We start from the raw sequence: 24,234 nt of genomic DNA, 5'->3' as shown, positions 1-24,234 counted from the left end.
CATTTTTCTCAACTTTTTCATCTTTATACATTAGAGGACTAACTGTGTAAAAGCAGAGACTTCTTTTTCTACTTTTTTTTTTTTTCTCTTTTGTACCACCAGCTCCTAGAAGAGCTCCTGGCACATATTAGACACCCAATAAACATTTCATAGAAGTAATGAATTTTAAATATTGTAAATCTTAGTATTAAAAAGCCCTGAACTGCTGAACTCTCTAGAACTCCTTAGATTCATTTTTTCTGTTGATGTTATCTTTCCACTATATAAATAAATGATACATTATCTTTATTTTTAAAGCCAATCCAATCATCTATTATGTATGCATTTTTAAGGAATTATACATTTCTGCCTGTCACTCTGAAGATAATATTATCACATGTTCCCATATGTTATGAATAGAAACCTAAAACAAAACATTTTTCATGCCTTTAGTATGAATTATGAAAAACTGAAAGCCTTAAATATGTTTCTCCAAGACCATAAGTATTCATAGACCTAAGTATTCCTAATGTTTTTGGCCTTTTTAATACAGTTATTACATCTCTATGGTTAATGCCAGGCAAACTTTAGAAACTTAGATATCAGAGGTATTTTTTCATAATCTGATACATACAGTTTTTTTGCCTTTTCGTGTAAAAAATATGCTATCTCCCATTTCACTAGTTCTTTTCCCTATTCCCAGAACTCAGTCTTTCTATTCTGTATAGATATTGATTATTAGCACCTTAGCCTAGAAGAAATGAAATCATTGCCCTATTTATTTATTTCTGAAGAAGTTCATTGATATATTCAAATTTTTACATCTAATTCAAAATTTTCTGGTTATTTGCCTATAATTTTTATAAGATTTTGAAACTTCACACATTAACTGGTTGGTTTTTTTTTTTCAATTTTTTTAAATTTTTTCACCCCTTAAACACACCGCAATGCTTTACCTCTATTTTTGTTAGCCTCTGAAATTCTTAATCCATTTTAAAGCTTTTAAAAGTTATATAAAGATATATCTTCCTGATTGCAATTTGGAGAACACAATTATTTTCTTGACCTTCATGCAAGGACCAAATTAAGAGGGAAGCATTGCTGATTTCAGTGCTTGAGATACTGAAAACAGTGAGAATGTGGTGTCTATCCTACCTAAAAGATCTCACAATTGAGTGAAAGAGAGGACCATATAAAAAGATAAATTGCAAACATACTACTTACTGCTTGGGATGATGGTATCATGGAGTGGGTTGATCTAACTTTTTAGGCTGAGTAAAGAGTTTTCTAGTAAAAAGTGGGAAGTAATTTTACAAATAGAGGATATGACATATGCAAGTATAATGGAGGCAGGAAAGGGTTGGAAGTTGGAGGAAATGGTGATGGCACTACTGCAGTGAAGATTAAGGTGCAAAAGATGAAGATACAATGAGATTTCGATGAGCCCTTTTCCCTCAATAAACAAACATCATCATTTGTTTGTGTGTGTGCATATTTAAAAATAGGAAAGTTTTGTTTTTTGTTTTGATTTGGTTTACTTTATTTTTTAAAATTCAAAACTGGGAGGACCGGATGCAGTGGCTCACACCTGTAATCCAAAGACTTTGGGAGGCTGGCACAGGAGGATTGCTTGAGTCCAGGAGTTTCAGACTAGTCTGGGCAGCATAACAAGACCCCCACCTCTAAAAAAGAAAAGAAAAAATACAAAACTTAAGACCAGGCGTGGTGACTCATGCCTGTAATCCCAGCACTTTGGGAGGCCGAGGCAGATGGATCATCTGATGTTAGGGTTTAGAGACCAGCCCAGCCAATATGGTGAAACTCCATCTCTACTAAAAAAAAAAAAAAAAAATACAAAAATTAGCCAGGCGTGGTGGCGCACGCCTGTAATCTCAGTTATTCAGGAGGCTGAGGTGAGAGAATTGCTTGAACCTGGGAGGCAGAGGTTGCAGTGAACCGAGATCGCGCCACTACACTCCAGCCTGAACAACAAGAGTGATACTCTGTCTCAAAAAAATAAAATAAAAATTAGTCAGGTGTGGTGGTATGTGCCTATAGTCCCAGCTACTCAGGAGGCTGAAGTGAGAGGATGGATTGAGCCCAGTTGTTCCGGTTTATGGTGAGCTATGTTCTCACCACTGCACTGTAGCCTGGGCAACAGAGCAAGACCCTATCTCTGAAACAAACAAACAAAAAACTGTGCAATGGTATCTTAAGTCCTACATCCTGGTTCAAATAAGATGTTGTGGTGTATCCCAGGAATTTATTGAAATGTTGTTTTAGTGGTAAATTTTTTTCTTAAATTGAAACAATTTATTAACCAACTGTGAAACTCAATCCATTTCTAATCTGGGTAATACTAATTATTACTAAGAATTATTTCTGTCCACCACTTAAAAATCTTTAAGGTAAATGATGTTATCTGGCCTTTGAAAAATGCCGTTTTTCATGTCCTTTACTGTTTGAGATCTCTCTTCCATTGAGACTATTGCTGGCTGAATGAGTTCTGCGCCGCTAAACACTAGCGTACGTCAACCCCACAAACCAAGAGGAGTCGGAATTTTCCTCTGCCTTTGTCTGCTGCTTCATTACTCAAGGTTGACTTTAATGGAATGACCTTGATATTTGGGAATAGGTTTTGAGAAACATGCACTCTACTCTGATACCTCAAAATGATATTATTAGCATAATCACTGTATGCTTTCTGATTCAATGTAAAACAGTAATAGCAATCACACTTCATCATGATCAGGAATATCTTCAGTTGGAAAATACATGCTTACAATTGCAGGCTCTTCGTGATTACAGAATCTCATTTTGATTGGATACAATGTGATTATTAGGCAATTTCTGTCTGACAGTCCCTCACTCACCAACTTGATACTGCTGAGAATTGATGATTTATCAATGCTTTGTATCCTTATGATCTTGTATATCATATACTATCCATTATTTTATCTTTATCTTATGGTCTTATAATAATTTAACTTCACTTCCATGTATGAGGTTAGCATGATTTCTCATGGGTTAATAGAACCTGATCTTGTTCTGTTTGGATTCATCCCTATTTATGGTAGCTGTATTCCAGAACTTATTTTTGCTCTTTATGGAACAATGGCTGAATCTCAACTCAACAGTAGTATGACCTAGGGATTTTATTTCTCATATTAATTTATACAGGCATAGGTAAATTGAATTTTTTTGAATTTGCAAAAAAAAAAAAATCAATAATGGGAGAGTCTTTATTGGAAACATGAAGGAAATAACTTGATTTCCACTGCTTGATACTTGATTCTCTGGGATTGAAATAACTTTCGTTGAGCAACTGTAATTAGAGATCAGTGATCTGAAAAAGCTGATTACCCAGTATCAATGTTGATGGTATTCAGAAAGTTTGTTTCATATCAGTCTCAGAGTGTTTATGTCATATCAGCATTTTCATTAGATAAAGTTTATAAAACTCAAATATCTCATAATTTCATAGTTGGCAAATGCAATATAAAGCTGGAATTTATTTTAATTATAATTCTTTTCCTACATGTTAAAACTATTTTAACCTTTAGCAGCATACAATTATTACAGAATAGATCATTTTTAATGATTCATTATGTATGAGGTCATTTGACAATGCAATTAGCTTTGTGATGAAAATTTCTATTCTTTTGATCATTCTGTACCTATAATGAATGAGGGGAGTTTTACATCTAATTTCCTGAAATTAGAAGATTAAAGATAGAAACAGACTCTTGTATTTAAATGAGACACAAAATGACTACATTGCATTAGTCCTTTAGCTGTGCACCCTGGAACTGAAGAACTTTGTGGTGTTACTTCTTTTTCTCATTATCAGTTCAGCAGATCCATTGGTACTGTGCTATCTGCTTCTATTATCGCCAAAATTTTCAAAGTGTGCTTCTGATTGTGATCTGGAGATTAAAGAATAGGTCCAGCAAGTTCTCAGGAATGACATGCATCAGCACATTGTGCATAAGACCAAGAAATGAAGTCAAAAAAAAAAAAAAAAAAAAAAAGCTAGAACAGAATTTCTGAAACCCTGTATAAACATTGCAATGTGCAGTAGAAACTAATTTTGTGCTATTTTTTCATTTGTTTGTTTTACTTTCTTTGGCCAGATATTTACTATATATCCAATTAAGTCATATTGTGTTATTTCCAAGCTTTTTGTTGCATTCTAGTTAATCACTGAGGCATTGTATTTCCCATTTAAAATGAATTTCAAACCAGGGGCAACTTTTATAGTCAATGAAATTTATATAGGCTTTTATTCCTCATCTAGTAAATACAAAAAGAAATTCAATCGATGTGGAAAAAAGATAAAATGAGTTCTAGATCTATTAAGATGTGGTTAAGGATGGAAACATAGCTGAGGCACATCATATATGTCATTGTGATTTAAACGGATACTCTCAAGGTACTTGCTTTTGGCTCATCACAAGAAAACATAATTGTATATTGGGCAGAATGATGGTTTATCCTTAGAAATTTTAAGGCTAGGTTTGTTTGTGGATAAAGTTTTATTGTCATTTTGCTAAATTTTTCCAAAAACAGAAGATGTTCGATGAAATATTTTTAATTCATTTGATATCAAAGGTATATAAAAATTTTCAAACATCAGAAAAGTATAAAACAGAAGTATTTTTTACTTCATAAGCAAACATATCATTTCTCTGTGATTAATGAGTCTTTTAAATATAGATTGTCATTAGTGTGACTGTTTTTACATTGGAAAATAGGATAAATGAAAAATGAAACTCTCTTAATAAAGTATAGTCGACTTCTTATTAAAAATGATTATAAAGGGAATTAACACATGGAAAATTTCAAAGTTTATAGTATGAGATTTGAAAATCTTTGCACTATGAAATGTTTGACCTCACATATAACTGCATCTGATATTTTGGAATTTTCAGTGAAGCAACCCTGGGACATTCGTTTTTGGCCTGGATTTCTAAACCTGCCCTAATCTCTGTGACTTTTGTAACCAGAAATGTATATGGAAAAATACAGCAAGAGATTTCTGTACCTGGATAAATCAGCAGAGAGGAATTATTTTTCACTCTTTATAGTTTTTTATTAAAAGATATTAATCTTTTGTCCAAATGAAAATAGAACTCTAACATTTCATGTTGTATGAGGAAATTATATATAAATTTAAATTCAATATATTGAATTATATAGACTGAATTTTGTAATTAAAATCTGAACATTAAAATTTAATAATGCAGTATAGACTGTTTTTACCCGAAGACAAACCAGAATTAAACTACATTTTATTGTAAATCAAAAGTGTAATATGTATTTATCGTTAGAATAAACTAGGTAAGAGACAATCTCACTCCAGATCTTGTTTTATTTCTGCATATAGTAAAAAACACAGAAACTTTCAGCAGTATCTGCCTCCATCAACTTAGTACTTAAAAATAGTGGTATAGTTAGGAATTATTATAGAAAACATATAGGTCCTAAGCACTATAACAAAGAACCAGAAACGAGGTCTTAACATAACAAAAAATTATTGTCTCACAGTCCTCGACACTGGATGTTGCAAATCATGGTATGATCAGGACCATGTTTTCCCTGATGGCTCTAGGAAAGAATCTTTTGCTTCTTCGTAGTTTCTGATGGCTTCTGTAATTCTTGGTGCTCTCTGAGCTACAGCTGTGTCACTCCAACCTCTGCCTCTTTCGGGAGGCTTCTTACCTGAATGTGTGTCTCTGTGTGTCCACTGATTTTACTTGTTTTATAACTACAAATTTGTTTTCCTTTTTTTATTTCCAACTTTTATTTTAGTTTTAGAAGTACAAGTGTAGGATGTGGAGGTTTGTAACATAGTTAAACATGTGCCATGGTGATTAGCTGCATAGATCATCCCATCACCTACATGTTAAGCCCAGCATCCATTAACTCTTCTTCCTGATGCTCTCCCTCCTCCCACTCCCAACGCTCTGGGACAGGTCTCAGTGTGTGTTGTTCCCTACCACATGGTGATGTGTTCTCATCATTCAGATCCCACTTATGAATGAGAACATGCTGTATTTGATTTTCTGTACCTGAATTAGTTTGCTGAGGATAATGGCTTCCAGCTCCATCCATGTCACTGCAAAGGACATAATCTCATTTCTTTTTATGGCTGCATAGTATTTCATGATGTAAATATACCACATTTTCTTTATCCAGTCTATCACTGATGGGCATTTAGGTTGATTCCATGTCTTTGCTATTGTGAATAGTGCTTCAATGAACATATGTGTGCATGTATCTTTATAATAAAATGATTTCTATTTCTTTGGGTATATACTCAGTAAGAGGATTGCTGGGTCAAATGGTATTTCTGCCTCTAGGTCTTTGAGGAATCCCCACACTGCCTTCCACAATGCTTGAACTAATTTACACTCCCACCAACAGTGTAAAATTGTTCCTTTTTCTTCACAACCTCTCCAGCATCTGCTGGTTTTTGACTTTTCAGTAATAGCCATTCTGCTTTTGTGTGAGATGGTATCTCATCGTGGTTTTGATTTGCATTTCTCTAATGATCAGTGATGTTGAGATTTTTTTCGTATGTTTGTTGGCCACATGTGAGCAAAGAACATCTGCTCGATTTCTGATAAATAAGTGAGTCATTGGATTTAGGGCTCACCCCAACCCACCATGAATTTACATTAACTCAATTAGACATGCCACGATTTTATGTCTGAAAAAGGTCACTTTCGGTAGGTGTTGAGGGGTAGAACAGGGACAGATCTTTTTGGGGTACAGAACTCAATCCACTACATCACTCTATTCAGAGACTCATGGGGAACATTTTGAGTAACTCATTGGTCTGTTGCTCCAATGGATCTCCTTCAATGAAGTGGCAATTTCCAGGCTCCAGGGCACTTTCTCTCTCTGCTTTGTTTATATCTTCCTGTTGTCAGATAGTCTTCCATCACTCATTCTCCATAATAGACCTCCCTTTGCCTCTGTATATCTGCTGCCTATTAATTTCCCGGGGTTCCAGACTGCCTGAATCTGTAACTTAAAAGCCAGGCCAGTTCTGTGAGAGGTAGTTAGTGACCCCTGGCTTTTTCTTTTTCCTTTTCACACTCTCACAAGATGGACAGACAGTTAGATAGGACTACCATTCTCTTACGTATACACGCCAGGAGACACACCTTTCTGACGGAGACATTCAGGAATTACCACTTGTAGAGATAAAATACATGCAACAATTTAAAAAAGCACTCATAATAAAGAAAAAAAGTGAAAAATCAATATTTTCATAGAGAAAAAAATCATTCAAAATGTAAAGTTTTGCAATATTTTCTATGCAACATTTTCTGATATTCTTGATGTATACTAATCATTAAAGCAGTACAGTACTCATAGATGTCCTTAAGATAAGGGCTCTCTGAATATATGTATACCCAATACTTGCTAATTTGAGATACTTAACAAAATATGTTAATGAATACCCAAATATATAAATGTGCCCTGTAAATCAAAGCAAAGAATTTTTAATAAAAGCTGCAAATGTCTTTTTACTATTTGTATAATTGCCTATAACTTATAAAAGTTGTATGACCTTACTTCATTCAGCCTCTCTGAGAACTTGTTTCATTCTAGTGTCTAATGATCACATACTCATTTTCTTTTAGAAATATATGTCTGCGCTCACACGCACATACACACACATGGCAAGACTGCTTTCAATAATTTGGCGTTTATATTTCAGCCCATTTGTTAACTAAAATCATATTCGCAGACCTAGATATAACTTTTAATAATTAAACTGATTATATATTACTTCAAAAGCAAATGCTATTACATATAATAACAACATTTTCTTCAATCAAAACAATGAATATGTGAGCTAAAAAATGTAGGAAATAGAATTCATTGTGTTTTTATTTCTTTCTATTTACAATTTGTTGTTTTAATCTTTATTAGTTTTCCTAAAGCAGGGGGTGCTTGAGCCTTCGTTACGTACAAAGACCAGTCAATACTGAAATAATAATATTTTTAAATCTGTATTAAGCTTATTCTTTTTGGTCAGTGATCTCTTTTTGAATCCTTTTCCAAATGCAGTCACGAAGAGTATAATTAGTTGAGCATCTATAAACCTTTAAGCAAACATCACTTTTTGATGAACTGGAGAAAAGGACCATGTGCTGATAACTCTTTGGAGAATGAAGAATTCATGAACTGACTTCATTTTAATTTCTCTTTTAAAGTTTGCTAAATCTTATCTTGTGTTATATTATTTGTAAAGCACCTTTATTTTTACAATACATGATAAATAATTGCTAAAGAAAAGATGCACTTACATGTGAAAACCTAACTTTGCAATTTTTTAAAGAAGGTTTTGAAAAAAAAATAGCACAATGGAAAAAGTTTGCCATGGTCTTTCTTGAAAAAGACAAGGAGTCATTAAAACCTCAATAAAAACAAAATCTACATGGTCTGTTGCTCAACTTGTTATACAATGTTAGTAGTTCTGTTATATAGTCTGCAACTACCCTATAAGTAATAGCTCAATTAAAAAATAATAATAGTGATGCAACCTTCTAGAGAATCAATTTACCAAAAAAGAAATGCTTTTGTGCTGAATAATAAATCATAGCCATTCATGACCTCCTAATTAACCATTTGTGTATGGCTCTAATGACATAGACAAATGACTTGAAGTTATGGTCTGTAGATGTTGTAGCCCAAAGCTACAACAATGTTGAGTGTCCTTGAAACAGATTGCATCAGGATAACAATGCAAAGCAAAACAAATAAGGCTGAATCCTATGTGCCATTATTATAAAACCATCAATCAGTGGTCAGATGCAGTGTGTTTTCTTAGGTGCCAAGAAGTTTTCTGTTTTTGCAATATGCATTCTCTCAAAAAAGGTCTTCACCTGGGAAGGCCTAGGAGCGTATCTATTTTAATAGAGAGAGCATCCAGATTTGATATCAAAACTACTGACAGATCTCTTTGCTTGAAATGCTCGACATGGGTTGGCTATTAAATTATGAACACTGTTAAGAGGAAGTACTCCAAGTGGAATTCCCTGCCGTTTGGTTGAAACAGCAGAAGTTCTGATAAAACATTAATATTATGCTCTTGGCTATCTCAACTACTTTGCCCCTAGATGATGGCAGCCTGGGCAGTGCGTGCGTATTCACTTTGGTTATTGGTTTTGGCTTTGCTTCCTGTTTCTCACATTTTGAACATTTCCGATGAGCATTCTGTTTTATTGGTGAGAAAGGATACAGTAGGAAATATGGCTGGATGGTGTCCAATGGGAAAGCATCAGAACATTTCATTAAAAAAGAGAGGACAGAGGAAAGGAAAGAGCCTGAGTGTACTATACCTACTTTTAAAATAAAGAGAGCTCATTTTGCCTCCTGTGGAAACAAGGCTGGACAAAGCGTGGAGGAGAAAGCCTGAAAACAGAGGAGTCGCCTTACCCAATACCTTTTAATAGAGGTGTTCTAATTATTAGGGCTTTACCCAGATCAGACAAGATGCAGAGATGGTAACCACAGTGGAAACGTGGTTGATAACCATGTCAAAGCATGGGCTGGTGTGGGAGGCTGGCCTAGGTAGCCTCTGCCTGTGGGCAGTGGTGAGTTCGCTGGGATACCTGATGCCTCAGGCTTTGAGTCCTGCTTCCTTGTGTAAAAGCCCCCAGTGGATATGTCATACTGAATTCCTAAGGAACGAAAGTCTCACATTACACACATTCAGCTGGTAACAAAGAAGAAGAAAAATATATGTGTTTTTGAGGAGGAAGAAATAATATGCGCTAGAAATTTGCTAATTTTCACATTGGCAAACTGCAAAGATAGGCTTCAAAATGAAAATGAGTCCTGTGGTTTTTTACATATAAGTGCAAATTAGGCAAGTGCTACTAGTTCTGTCATGCATGAGGATAAAACACAGCATTCAGCTCTCCACTACATAAGAGATAAATAATATATGGTTTATGCTGACATTAACGTATACACTTCTTTCTCTTTAACTTTTTTCCTTTGTAATAAGCAGGTACTTAATTTTGGAGCTGGTTGTGTTCATTATAATTATTATTTATTTTATTTTATTATTATTTTTTGAGACAGTGTTTCACTCTGTCGCCCAAGGCTGGAGTGCAGTGGTGCGATCTCAGCTCACTGCAACCAGCTTCCTGAGTAGCTGGGATTGTAGAGACACACCCCCAAGCCCAGCAAATTTTCTTTTTTTTTTTTTTTCCGGTAGAGACAAGGTTTCGCCATGTTGGCCAGGCTGGTCTCGAACTCCTGACCTCAAGAGATCCACCTACCTTGGCCTCCCAGAGTGCTGGGATTACAGGTGTGAGCCACTGCGCCTGGCCTATTATTTTTAATATAACTTTTATAATAAAAATTTTTGAAAATAGGTGAAGTTTTCTAACCTTTCAATATAAGCTTGCTTTTGCAAAGGAATAGTTTTTGAAAGTTGAAATTGCTTTTCCTTTATGCCAAAGCATAGGAGATTGTTGACAGTTTTGCCAGTTAAGGGAAGTATTTAATACTTCTGCTAAAATATATTTGAGAAATGAGATAGATATGAAATAAATGCTCTTGACAACTATCTGTTTGATAGTAGATAGAAGTAAAAATATAAAGGAAGAATTATTGCTTTTGTAAGAATTATTGCCCCTATAAAGAAAGCTGAGAAAATTCCTCTTTCAATCACAGGGATTTTAAAAATCCATTTATTCAACTATGTGATAAATGTTTGTTGAGTGCCTGCTCTGTGCAAATAGTAGTAAATGCTGAAGATGTAGAAATGAACTAAGAAGATCCATTACATTCTATTTGAAGACATGGATGTTAAATGTCTAACTGCAAATTCAGTGAATATAATTGCTGTGTATGTTGCGAAAGAGAAGCACAGGGTAGAGAATGTGCAGGGGTCTGAGAAGCCTTCCTTGATACCTTTTGAACAGAGCACTGAATGGTATGCAGACATTATCTAAGCAAGGTTGGGAAGGAGGAGAGCAGAGCTTTCCAGGCAAGGGGAAATGCATGTGCAGGGCCCTCAGGCTAGGAGGAGCTGACACTTTTTAAGAAATGAAAGAAGGGATGTGGAGCAAAAAGCATAACACAGACTGGGAATGACCCACAGGATGGTGCAGGGCTTTAGTACCATGTCAAAGATTTTTTTTTTCCCCTCTTCTTTTCTCTGCAAAGAAAGAGAAGCCACTGACGGATTTTAAACATAGCATAAGCAACTGGAAGATCTTAGTATCATGTAGTGCAATTTTATAGCTGAAACCACTGAGGTTTTTAAACGGAGAAATGTTATTCCCAAATCTCCAGTGGAATTTAGTATGGAAGGTGGAAATACTTTCTCTAAACTCCTCAGAAACATTTTAGTGGAGGGTGATATTTACAGATTAAGAGGCCCTGGCATTCTTTTCTGCACAAGTTAAGTTAAACTGGGAGAAGGGGATGGAAACATACTGTACTACATTTATAGGACAACTGTTGTAATAATTGATGGGGAATTAATAATAACTGATAATATAATAAAATGATAATAACATCATATAATGCTCTGTATTAAGTTAAAACTTTATACATATTAGTTTTTGAAATCCACCTGTAAAGGGATATATATTTTTCCTACCTCCTATTTCCCATCATGTTCACTCCACACATTTCAAACATAACATAAATTATCTCATTTATGAGTGATATAAAAACCGTAGTTGAGTCACCTAATTTTACCTTTTAAGAAATACTGAAATCTGGACTAAGAAGCAGATCGTGTCCTTGGCTGAGGGTACTGGCTGTGAATCCTGACTCTCTGGTTTTAAAATATGGCTGTATATATCCGGTATTTTGGACTTTGGCAAAGTTAACCTCTCTATTCTTCATTAGCTATATATACATACATTATACATGCACATACATACAGATATTCATGTATATGTATATGTTTATATTCTCTAATGTTATCATCAAAGGATATATATCTGTATTTCTTATATATTTATGTTAAAGTTTATATGTGTATTTATAAATTTATCTTCATATTTATCTTTATAAATACAGATATATATCTATGTATATGCATGTATTAATTTATTTCATTATTTTAATCCTTGAAAGTACACTTTCTCTTTATAAATGTAGGTATACATACATACACATATGTACACATACACATATGTGTATGAGCATATATTTACACATATATACACATATATTTATACATATATTTCTTTTTATAATTACAGGTATACATACATACACACATGTACACATACACAAATATATACACACATAGATTTTTGTTTTATATATGTGTATGTGTACATATGTGTGTGTATGTATACCTGTATTTATAAAGAGAAAGTGTACTTTCAAGGATTAAAATAATTGAATGAAGTAAATTAATTAAACTTGGCTGTTAAAGATACTGGAGAATGGAAAGACGTAAACAAGCACATGTATATATGTGCATGTGTACATATGTGTGTGTATGTATGTATACCTGTGTTTATATATAGAGAGAAAGCATACTTTGAAAGATTAAAATAATTAATGAAGTAAATTAATAAAATAATAAAATTACTTAGTATATTTCCTGGCATATAGTAAGTACATGAGAAAGAGTAACTGGCATAAGTCATACTATTAGACAAGACTAACATTGAAGATGAACATTTACAAAGATAGAGATTACCATCTAACATGTAGAGATAAATTAACATCTGTAATCAACCTGGTCCCACAAACCCTTGATCTTGAATTTCAAACTCTCCGTCTTGAATCTGCTGTCTTACTTGGCCATTGAGGAAGAGACTGAGTTCCTTCACTGTAGACGTGGTAAGAAACTCTGTCTTTAGCCAAGATAATTGAAATTTATCATAATTAATTTAGGTTATGAGATGAATAGAAAATGTTCAGATTTTATTCTTACAACATACATATAAACACCCAGACATGAAGAGTTTTTCAAAATAAAAATGGTTGATCCTTATTTTAGCCATTGCATAATAAAATATTAGCTTAAGCAATAATAACTGATGTTACACCCAACACAAGTGGATCTTTCTCTGTCCTTTAAACTTGGCTGTTAAAGATACTGGAGAACGGAAAGATGTAGACGGAAAGATAGACAGAAACAGAAATTCTCACACTTCTCGTCAAGGCAAATTTTGCTCAATACCATTGTCAAGTCAGTTGAAAGAATTAGACAATCACAAAATCCACTTCCCAGGTCTGTTCATCTACTTGGGCCATTACAGTCATCTTCATCATCTTTTATGATGCACTCTGATCTGCAAGGCAGATGCCTTGACCATCTGACTCATGGCCACCTTACACACACAGGTCCTCAGATTGATAGAGAAGAAAAGCATTTGGTAGAATGACACAAATGATTTTTGCTCTTATCTTCACCTTTATAAACTTTATGAAGTCACCTTTATGACTCGGCTTCTGAAATTAACTTATGTAATTTAATAGGGAAATAGGTTGCATTTACGTTGCCTTTTTAAGTGAAATAATCATGACCATTGGCCGTGAAAAAGCACTTACTCAACCACGATTTCCTATTCTTTCCTCAAAAACACACTTACTTGTATTTACAGTCTCCAAATGTCTGCTTCTACAATGTTCCACAGCTAAAATTTGCACCTTGCCTTGCCCCTGTCTCTCTCATACAATTCTTTCCATATTTTAGTAACAGGTTACCTTCCAGTAAAACTTTACCTCCACCGAATTCCAAATAATATCACCATACTCTGAGCTCTTGAAGACATGCTTCTCTGCATTTCTAATTTATTTAGATTATGCTATTAAATTAACATTTCATAAGTAGGTAGTGTTTCTTCACTAAGTCAAACCTAATTTCCTAATTAGCCAGGATTGTTACTTAGACTTCTTTGTATTGGGGATATTCAGGAGAGACTTATTTTACTTTGAAGATTATAGATTTCAAGATTACAGTTTGATTATAAATATCTGATTAATCATCAGGGTATCTTCTGTTTCATCCTCTCACCTGAAAAATTGTGGAAAATGAAGCTTATTCCAAAAGTTGGTGAATCCACAGGGTTGCTTACTTTTGTTTTATCATTCCGCACCTGTATGTAACTTCAACATGGATGAGAAAGAAGGAAAAAAAGTTCTTGTATTTACATATTCAGCTTATAAGAATAGGAAACTACTGTCACAAACCCCCAAAAGAGAGTTTTTCACATTTTTCATATTTAAAGTGCATGAAGTCAGTACATTCACAAGTAAACACAGAGCTTGTTCTTTTGAGAGCAGCATCTCGGGGTTTAGTCTACCAAATCACACTACATATGCAAATGTTGTTTGAATGCAATTTAGCTGCATGCTAAGCAGTACAGAAATCTCAAGGGTCAAAGATTTGAAAATGTTTTCAGCATGAAAATCATAGAGGCAAATGTTTGATGTACAGATGTGTGTACTGAAATAGGTCATGGTTAGATAGTTTCATCTATTTTAGTCAATCCCTTATTTGGAAGTGCTTACTGGGATTTTTTAGTGTGTATGATTTTGGTTTCAGTTCTATGATGAATTCAAAATGGTGTTTCATAGTCAATATTAGCCCAAAATATAATGTATGTTTACTATGTGGATGGTAGGAGTTTTATAGAATTCTCTAGAAACACTAGAACAAATTCAATTTGAGTGTGCTCTCTCATGGCCCCCTCTCTTTCTGTATCTTTGATTATGTGTGGTTCTGCACTCTATGGGGCCTGTCATAATACAAGTTTTTCTGGAGTTACATATCTTTATTTCTCTAGTCAAGGAACATAGTTGTGCATTGAGGAACTCCATCACAAATGTTTCTGGATTATCATTAGTCTAAATTCTGACTTGTAATATGTTCTTTCACTAAAGGATTTCCCATGTGTAAACTGTAACCAAATATATAGCTTAATGATATACCATCATCATTTGATACAGGTTTTAAAACTTTCTACTAAGTACTAAAAAACTCCAAAACTTAAATAGAATAGAATAAGTCTCTTCAATAAATTTATTGTAAAAGAAAAATACCCAAAAAGCCAGTAATACTAAAAGTTTCTAATTATTTTTAGTGTTGAGATAATTTATTATTTATTCATGCACCAACCATTTATTGAGTCCTACACATTATGGTGGAAACAGGGAATTAATAATGAACAAGATGGATTTGATCCCTGCCCTGGAGAGGTACAATCTAGAAAAATATACAGAAATTTCAAAGATGAAAACAAAGAAAATATAAGAGATAATTCACTGACTAAGGGAACATCATGCCAAAGTTTTTACTTCATAAACTGTTCTATATGAAATTATAGAAGTTTCTTTAATTTTGTATTATAGGCTTGTTTTCTAAGGCACCTTCTTAGCAAGTGATCTCCTAAAAGCTCAGCTTGATAGCATTTTGATCAAACTTACAAAGCTCCCCCATGATCCCAAAGTCAGCAAATATCATAAACAATATTCCCTGGACTCTTCACCAGTTGAGCACTGGACTCTTCAGAAATATTATATTTGCATAAAGAATTTAGACATGCAATGAAATGTATCATAAAAATACCATAAAATGTTCTTAATTCAAAAACTTTTTAAAACTATAAAAATACCATTTTAAGTGACCAAACTGAATCATCAAATAGTCTGTTTTTTCTGAACAAACCAATGATATAAAATACCTATGTGAGTTATGATAGAACTTTGAATTAGCCTCATTGATTTGAATTTTAAAGACAAAGTCAAGATTATTTTCAAAAAGTGTCCATGAATATTTGTTTTTATCTGCAGAATGAATATGTTCTTTCTGAAGTTTTTGCATTTGGCATAGACTGTATTTTCATTCATTATATATACCCTGCATTTGTTGACTAAGAAAGTAGATGATGAAAGCAAATATCTACAGATATTTTGACAAATCTGGATTTTGACAAGTCATATGCTCTTAAAATTAGAAATCATGTAATCTTTACGAGGATTTTAGTTGTCACTGATATAGAAAATTATTAACTGGAATTATTGCACTTATAACAGTTGCTCGTACAGGCTGTAAGAAAATGTAGAGATTAGAGGAAAGTATAGCCAAAGGCAATTTATATATACTTTTCAATTTGTAATTTTTTCTATACATTTAAAATGTGATTAATTTTTCTAACACTTAATGCTGGTTTCTAGTTGATTCTTTTTTATTGTTTCATGTGATTGTTTTGTTAACAAAGGTGTATTGGTTTACATGCACCCAAATTCACCCTTTTTAGTTGTATAGCTCAAGGAATTATCACAAATACAGTCATTTAACTATCAGCACTATCAAGTCACGGAATATTTTAGTAGCCCCCAGCAAGTCCCCTAGTGCTCCTTTGTAGTCAGTCTCTAACCTTTGACAACACAGATGTGTTCTCTGTCTCTATAGTGTTGCCTTTTTCAAAATTATATGGCATTAATAAATTCTGAGTTTTTGTCATAAGATACATTATCATTAATACGTACAAAATTTTGTTTCAAAGAGAAAAGCATATTCTTATATAAATTTACCTTATTAATTTTTGCACAGTATTGCTTTATTTTGGAGCTTAGTAAAAGAACAGGTAACAACTTTTCTTTAAATGTGTTTATTTTGTGAATGTTTTCTTCGGTTGGCTATAAAAATATGTTTATCTTTCATCTCACCTGGCAAATGTAGACGTTTTTCATGTATTTTTCTTTTCTCCTTGTTTGTTTTACAAAAATGACCATCATGCAATTTAGGATTTGATAGCATACTCCCATTATATTGTCAATCTAATCAGTACACACACTTGTTAATGTCTTAATACGAAGCCATTGAAATCTGAATGGAAACTGTCTCCTGATAAGAGGCTCATAATGGACCAAAATCCAAGATCCTAAGTACTTAATGGCATGTGTTTTATAAATTATGTGGGTCAAGGAGATTAAGTGATTTTTTTATGCATAAATCGGAATAGTTTTAGAGAAACAGACGTTCTCCATTAATCTTTACCAAGCATTGACCACCATTGTTCCCAATCTTTTGGTGTTTGAGTTACTTTTTTCACATACTCAAACTATTTTTAACAGACTTAAATGAATGAAGAGACTCAAAGTGACATGAAATAAGAGTTTGTAAATGTGACAATACCACAATATATATCATATACAAAACCTCTGGCAGTTGTTACACTATTAGCTTGGTAGCTTTTCAGCGCTCTGTGATGGCTTGAGAAGAAGGTTTACTTTTATCCTCAAGAGGTTAAGCCATTGCATATTTCAGTAGCCTGGTGATCTTTCTTTAGAATTACTGGTCTTCCTTTTTTTCTCTCCTCCCCACAATGCTCCAACATCAGACAAACAGTATTATAACGACATACGCACCACTAGCATATATGCCTTTTGCATTGTTTATGATTTTCCCATTGTGGCTGCATTGGTGCTCCTGTGAAATCATCCAAACTGCCATGGCCAGGATTTAGTCTTAGGTCTTCACATACATTTTAGTTAAAGTTCTTGAAAACCTACAAACAAACTGGTTCAACAAGCAAAGAAACAATAGATTTAAAAGGAGAACATTTGCTTTTAGTTAATTTTTTCAAGATTTATTTATTCATTTAAATCAGTGATTTATGGAGTGTGTCCTAAGCACAGGAATATAACATGGATATAAGACCCCTCACTGAAGCTGCATTCCAGTGTGGGAAGCATAACAGAATGAATAAAATGAAAATTCAAGACAGCCAAGAAATAAGCAAGATAAAGACCATGATTAATGTTTGAAGAAAATGAAACATCAGTAAGGATAATTGGAAAAGACACTTTCTCTAAGAAGGCAGCCTTCTTACTGAAAGACAAGACTTGGAAAGATACAAGCAAAAGGATAAGAAGTATCAAATCCCAAAGGCAGAAAAGTCTTAATGCGCTCAAGGAGCAGAAAGGGTAGTGTAGACAGTGGCTTGGATGCAAAGAAAAAGGTGGAATAACTTCATTTGGAAAGGCAGGAGAAGGTCACATTCTTCAGGGTCATTATAGCTCCTAATAAAGAGTTGGGATTTTACTTTACATGCAATGAGAATTAAGTGAAGGACCTGAAAGTGGAATAGTGTGAAATTATTTGAATCACATCTTTATAATATCACTTTATGTGCTGCATAGGGGATGGATGAGGAAGAGCCAGAGGAAAACTGCAGAGATGATGGGTTCTGGAAGTGAAAATTGATAGGGAAGATGAAGAAATGCATACATATTCAAGATCTTGCTAAAGGGTAAGCTTTGGGTGAGAAATAAATGAGAAAAGCAAAGCCATAGATGGTTCTATCATTAATGATGATATAGAAAACCTGAGAATCAAGTACGTACAAGGTGGAGTTCAAGAGCTCCATTTGAGCTTGTTAGGTTTGAAGGGAGTTCAAGAGCTCCATTTGAGCCTGTTGGGTTTGAAAGGATTATTGGATATTTAAATGAAGTCAGGTAAGCACGCTATTTTGGTCTAGTGCTGTGAGCATTATATGGCAGTATGTGTCATTAAGCAGTATTTCAATGCAGAAAATATAACAGACAAGAGAACAGACCTCAGGACTGAATCAACTGTGAGGCTCTCCAGCAAAGGCCCAGCAGAGGAGGAGAAAAAGCAAAAACAGGAGCTGAGGTGGAAGGAAAATTTGAAGAGCACAGACAGTCTCTCAGAAATGGCTTTAATGTTTCAGGCAGGAGGAAATAGTCAAATATGTTAAGAAATTGGAAAAATGCTCAAAATGCCCATTGCTATTGGCAAGATGGAGTCCCAGGTATCACTGACGGTGATGGTGAAGATGAGGAAGGAGAAACCATCAGTGTGTTGTTGAAGAATGAATCCAGGAAGAGGGTGTTTGTGTGTATATGTGTTTGTGTACTAGAGAAACAAACACAGACAATTTTTATTGAGGAGTTTTCTGGCAAATATAGTGGAGAGATGCTCAGTAGCCTGTTTTAATACTGGATGCATCTAAGCATACTTTTAGGTGTTCTTGAAACCATTCAGGAGGGAGGGGAAGCTTAGTGATGGAGGGAAGAGGACTAAATGAAGGAGGAAGCTTCTCAAAAAAGCTAGAAGGAATTTCAGAGTGTATGAAAAATGTGATTTTTTTTTTTTTTTTTTTTTTTTTTTTGAGATGGAGCCTCCCTCTGTCGCCCAGGATGGAGTGCAGTGGCGCGATCTCGGCTCACTGCAGCCTCTGCCTCCCAGGTTCAAGTAATTCTTGTAGCCTCACAAGTGGATTACAGGCACATGCGGGCTAATTTTTTGTATTTTTAGTAGAGACGGGGTTTTGCCATGGGGCCAGGCTGATCTCAAACTCCTGACTTCAAGTGATCTACCTGCCTAGGTCTCTCAAAGTGCTGAGATTACAGATGTGAGCCACCGCACCTGGCCAAAAATTTGATTTTTAAAAGAGTAAGATGAAATTGACAAAATCAGCAAAATAACTTTGCTTTTAAAGTATGCTTCTTCTATAAATAGTTTTGCTCTAGTATAGTGGAAGGAATGCACAAAGATGTAGAAACAAACTCCTATGTGGATTTGAATTTGAACTCGACCCTAGATGTTCTGAGTGAGGCCCTTCACTTACCTGTTTTATAGATGAGTGATAATGCTTGTAAATTAAGTGGCATATAACGGAGACTAAGCAAATTAAAAATGTTCTCCAATTAGCATTGGATTTGAGTTGTTGTAATAGTAGTATTTCCTGAGTTTCACACTCCTGAGCACACATTTTCTTAATTCGATGTCGTTTTTTAAGAAATATTAATAGAATCTTCCAAAAACTCCTACTAAATTTCATAGAATGATTTATGTAACATGTTCTAGTTTCTTTGCTAGAAGGAAACATTTCTATTGCTTTATTAACAGGTGAAATCTTAGGTTGGTATAATTTGCCATGTTTGTTAAGCCACAGTTTATAAGATGCTACAAGGTACCATATTGTGTGTGCCTAAAAATTCTTGACAATATCAATTGACAACTATGAAAACTGAGCAAAAACCATAACATTTTGATTAAGTAGTTTTTTGTAAAAGCACTGTTCTATGATACAAGAAAATAGATAAACTGAACGTGGTTATATTTAGAGTTTGCTTAGTATACCACTCAACTCTCTGTATCTAAATAATTTTCAATATTCTTTTAGATCATTTTAGGGATTCTTAACAGCATTGTCTTGTCAATAGACTCTTTTTCCTCCAAGGTGCATTTATGACATAGTACTTAAAAATGTAACATTATAATATTCTAACATTCTAGTCAACATGCAATTATCCCTATCTGATTGCCTTTGTGCAATATTTTATATGTGTTGCTAATTATATTTACATATATTAATATCTTAGCTGATCTGTTTGCATCCCTATGTTTTTTGCTATTTTGTCCAAAGAAACAATTTACTTCCTTGTTTCAATTAAATATTACTTGAATGAAATTAGCTTTTCTTATTAAACAGAAAAAATAGAGTACAACTATGTATTTATCTCTTTTCATTCAAAAAGTGGAAGCAAAGGCTCAAGGTAGACTGTTTGGCCAGTGGCTGTCCCAGGACTGAGTCCTGATTCCTGGATTCCTGGTGAAACTGCTGTTTCTCTAACATCCCTGATTTATTTTATTATTTATATGTATGTATGTATGTATGTATGTATGTATGTATGTATGTATTTATTATTTTTTTTTGAGACGGAGTTCTACTCTTGTTGCCCAGGCTGGAGTGCAATGGCATGATCTCGGCTCACTGCAATCTCTGCCTCCTGGATTCAAGAGATTCTCCTGCCTCAGCCTTCCAATTAGCTGGGATTATAGGCATGCACTACCATGCCCAGCTAATTTTTTTTTTTTTTTTAGTAGAGACGGAATTTCTCCATGTTGATCAGGCTGGTCTCGAACTCCTCAGGTGATCTGCCCACCTTGGCCTCCCAAAGTGCTGGGATTACAGGCATGAGTCACCACGCCTGGCCTAACATCACTAACTTTTGAATCCTCACAATTTAAATCTGACAAAACGAAGGGAATTATTTTTTTTAATTATGTTTTATGTTCACTGACAAGTAGAAGTCACTTTTTTTTAGTTATGTATCTATGATCATCACCAGTCTTTGTGTACAAAACAGTTTCTATCACTGGACCTCATTATATAATAAGAGGAAGGATAACTTTGTTCTAAATGTAGGTGTAAAGAACACTTATGACTTATAATTGGTTAAGCTATCATGAAAATAAAGTATTTTACTACTGTGCAATCTTATGAAGGCTGAATTAAAAATAATTCATTGGTAATGTATTTCTTCATGATTATATGGCAAATATTTTCTGTGGTGAATGTGTGCCCAAAATAAATGACAAAAAAGAAGGATAAATAACCATGGAAAAACAGCACATCTCTGTTAATATAGACTCTGAAAAAAAGGTTATGCTAAATCATAGCCTGACATATCTAACTTGAGTTCTCTGTTATTTAAGTAAACAATTGCCTCTAGCAGATGCATATAAAGATAAAATTACAGCTTATAAATACTCATTTCTCTTTTACAAAATGAATGGAGAGGCATATCAAGATCAGTAAAATGATTAATAAATAGACAAATTTAGAGGCTACTTCTTTGAATTAATCTGTAAGTCACTAAATTCATTTTTACGTGATTCATTTTACATTTACTAAATTCATTTTACATTTTGCATGATACATAATTTTACCTAGTCTGAAAATTGACTTGCTCATATCTTTTTCATTAAAATAGCTAAGTCATAAAATAAGTGCAGAGAGAAAAAATATATGTTTGTCATACATACCTACTAGAAAAAAAGAAGCTATATGAAATTAAAATAATAAGTCCAAATATAGAAAAGCTAACAAGAAATACTAGAGAAAACTTTAACCCATTACGAACTTCGTTTAATTTGAAGAAGGTAGACAAAAGTGTCTTTCTTCACTCAACTTTGTTGATCATGGAAGTCCATCATGCGGAGGGCAGGGGTAGAAAAAATTTGATCAAAATGTTTTACATAATATTTTAAGGTACATATTTTCACTTATTAAGAAAATAGATTTTTAATAATTTAGAAGCATAGATTTATATATGTAGAAAATATTACAAATGTATTTTTTCAACTTTTAAGTTCAGGGGCACATGTGCAGAATGTGGAGGTTTGTTACATAGGTAAACAAGTGCCATGGTAGTTTGCTGCACAGATCATTCCATCACCTAGGTTTTAAGCCTAGCGTCCATTGGCTGTTCTTCCTGATGCTCTCCCTCTGCCCCTGACCCCCAGCAGGCTCCAGTGTGTGTTGTTCCCTGCCGTGCCTCCATGTGTTCTCATCAATAAGTTCCCATTTATGAGTGAGAATATGTGGTGTTGGCTTTCTGTTCCTGCGTTAGTTTTCTGAAAATAACTGCTTCCAACTCCCTTTATGTCCCTGCAGAGGACAAGAGCTCTTTCCTTTTTTAATGGTTGCATAGTACTCCATGGTGTATATGTATCACATTTTCTTTATCCACTCTATCGTTGATGGGCATTTAGGTTTATTCCCTGTCTTTGCTATTATGAATAGGGTTGCAATTATTTATAGTCTTTTGGGTATATACCCACTAATGGGATTGCTGGGTCAAATGATTCTTGTCACTTCTCTTGTTAGCTGTATTCTTAGGTATTTTATTCTTTTTGTAGCAGTCGTGAATGGGATTTCATTCATGATTTGGCTCTCTGTTTGCCTGTTGCTGGTGTATAAAAACGCTAGCGATTTTGCACACTGATTTTTGTATCCTGAGACTTTGCTGAAGTTGCTTATCAGCTCAAGAAGCTTTTGGGCTGAGACAATGGGGTTTTCTAGATATAGGATCATATCATCTGCAAACAAAGATAATTTGACTTCCTCTCTTCCTACTTGAATACACTTTATTTCTTTCTCTTGCCTGATTGCCCTGGCCAGCATGTGCAATACTCTGTTGAATAGGAGTGGTGAGAGAGGACATCCTTATCATGTGCCGGTGTTCAAGGGGAATGCTTCCAGCTTTTGCCTATTTGGTATGATATTGGCTGTGGGTTTTGTATATGAGGCTCTTATTATTTTGAAGTATGTTCTTTCAATACCCAATTTATTGAGAGTTTTTAACATGAAGGATGTTGATTGTATTGAAGGTCTTTTCTGCATCTATTGAGATAATCATGTGTTTTTTTTTTCTTTAGTTCTGTTAATGTGATGAATCACATTTATTGATTTGCATATGTTGAACCAGTCACCACTGACCTCACAGAAACACAAATAACCATCAGAGAATACTATAAACACCTTTATGCACATGAACTAGAAAGTCTAGAAGTAATGGATAAATTGCTGGACACATACACCCTCCCAAGACCGAACCAGGAAGAAACTGAATCCCTGAACAATAATGAGTTCTGAAATTGAGGCAGTAATAAATAGTCTATCAACCAAAAAAGCCCAAGACCAGATGGATTCACAGCTGAATTCTACTAGAGGAATGAAGAGCTGATACCATTCTTATGGAAACTATTTCAAAAAAATAAAAAGGGGGACTCATTCTATGAGGCCAGCATCATCCTGATACCAAAACCTGGCAGAGACACAACAAGAAAAGAAAATTCAGGCCAATATCCTTGATTAACATTGATGCAAAAATCTTCAATACAATATTGGCAAACTGAATTCAACAACACATAAAACACCTTATCCACCTCGATCAAATTGGCAACAAATGTTTCTTTAGAAACTTCAGTATTTCAAACTTGTATATGCTCATGTCAGCTCATAACAGTAAATGAAAACCACTATATTGTATAGTAAACACTTTATAATTCATCTTTTTTAATATTTTAAGTGGGCATCTCAGGCCAAATGAATATGGTTAACTGAACTGGCTAAGTTAAATCTATTGCATTTTTTTATTGACAATTTCTGCAGATAATAGATTCAAATGAGAGAGGTACTGTATGCTCTACCCATTTTCCCTTTGGAAACATTGTGTCAACTATAGAATCATAATAAGGATACTGACATTGATGCAATTCCCCAATCTCATTTAGATTTTCCCAGTTTTACAAGTACTCATCTGTGCACACACGTGTGTGCATGTGTGCTTCTAATCAATTTTATTTCATGTATAGGTTCATGGAGTTACCACTTGACTCAAGATACTGAATACAGTCATGTGCTGCATAACTTTTCAGTCAATGACAGGCTGCACATATAACAGTGGTCCTGTCATGTTATAATA

Source organism: Rhinopithecus roxellana, chromosome 2 (assembly GCF_007565055.1).
Source record: "Rhinopithecus roxellana isolate Shanxi Qingling chromosome 2, ASM756505v1, whole genome shotgun sequence".
Taxonomy (NCBI): domain Eukaryota; kingdom Metazoa; phylum Chordata; class Mammalia; order Primates; family Cercopithecidae; genus Rhinopithecus; species Rhinopithecus roxellana.
Note: the sequence above shows the minus strand (reverse complement) of the source record.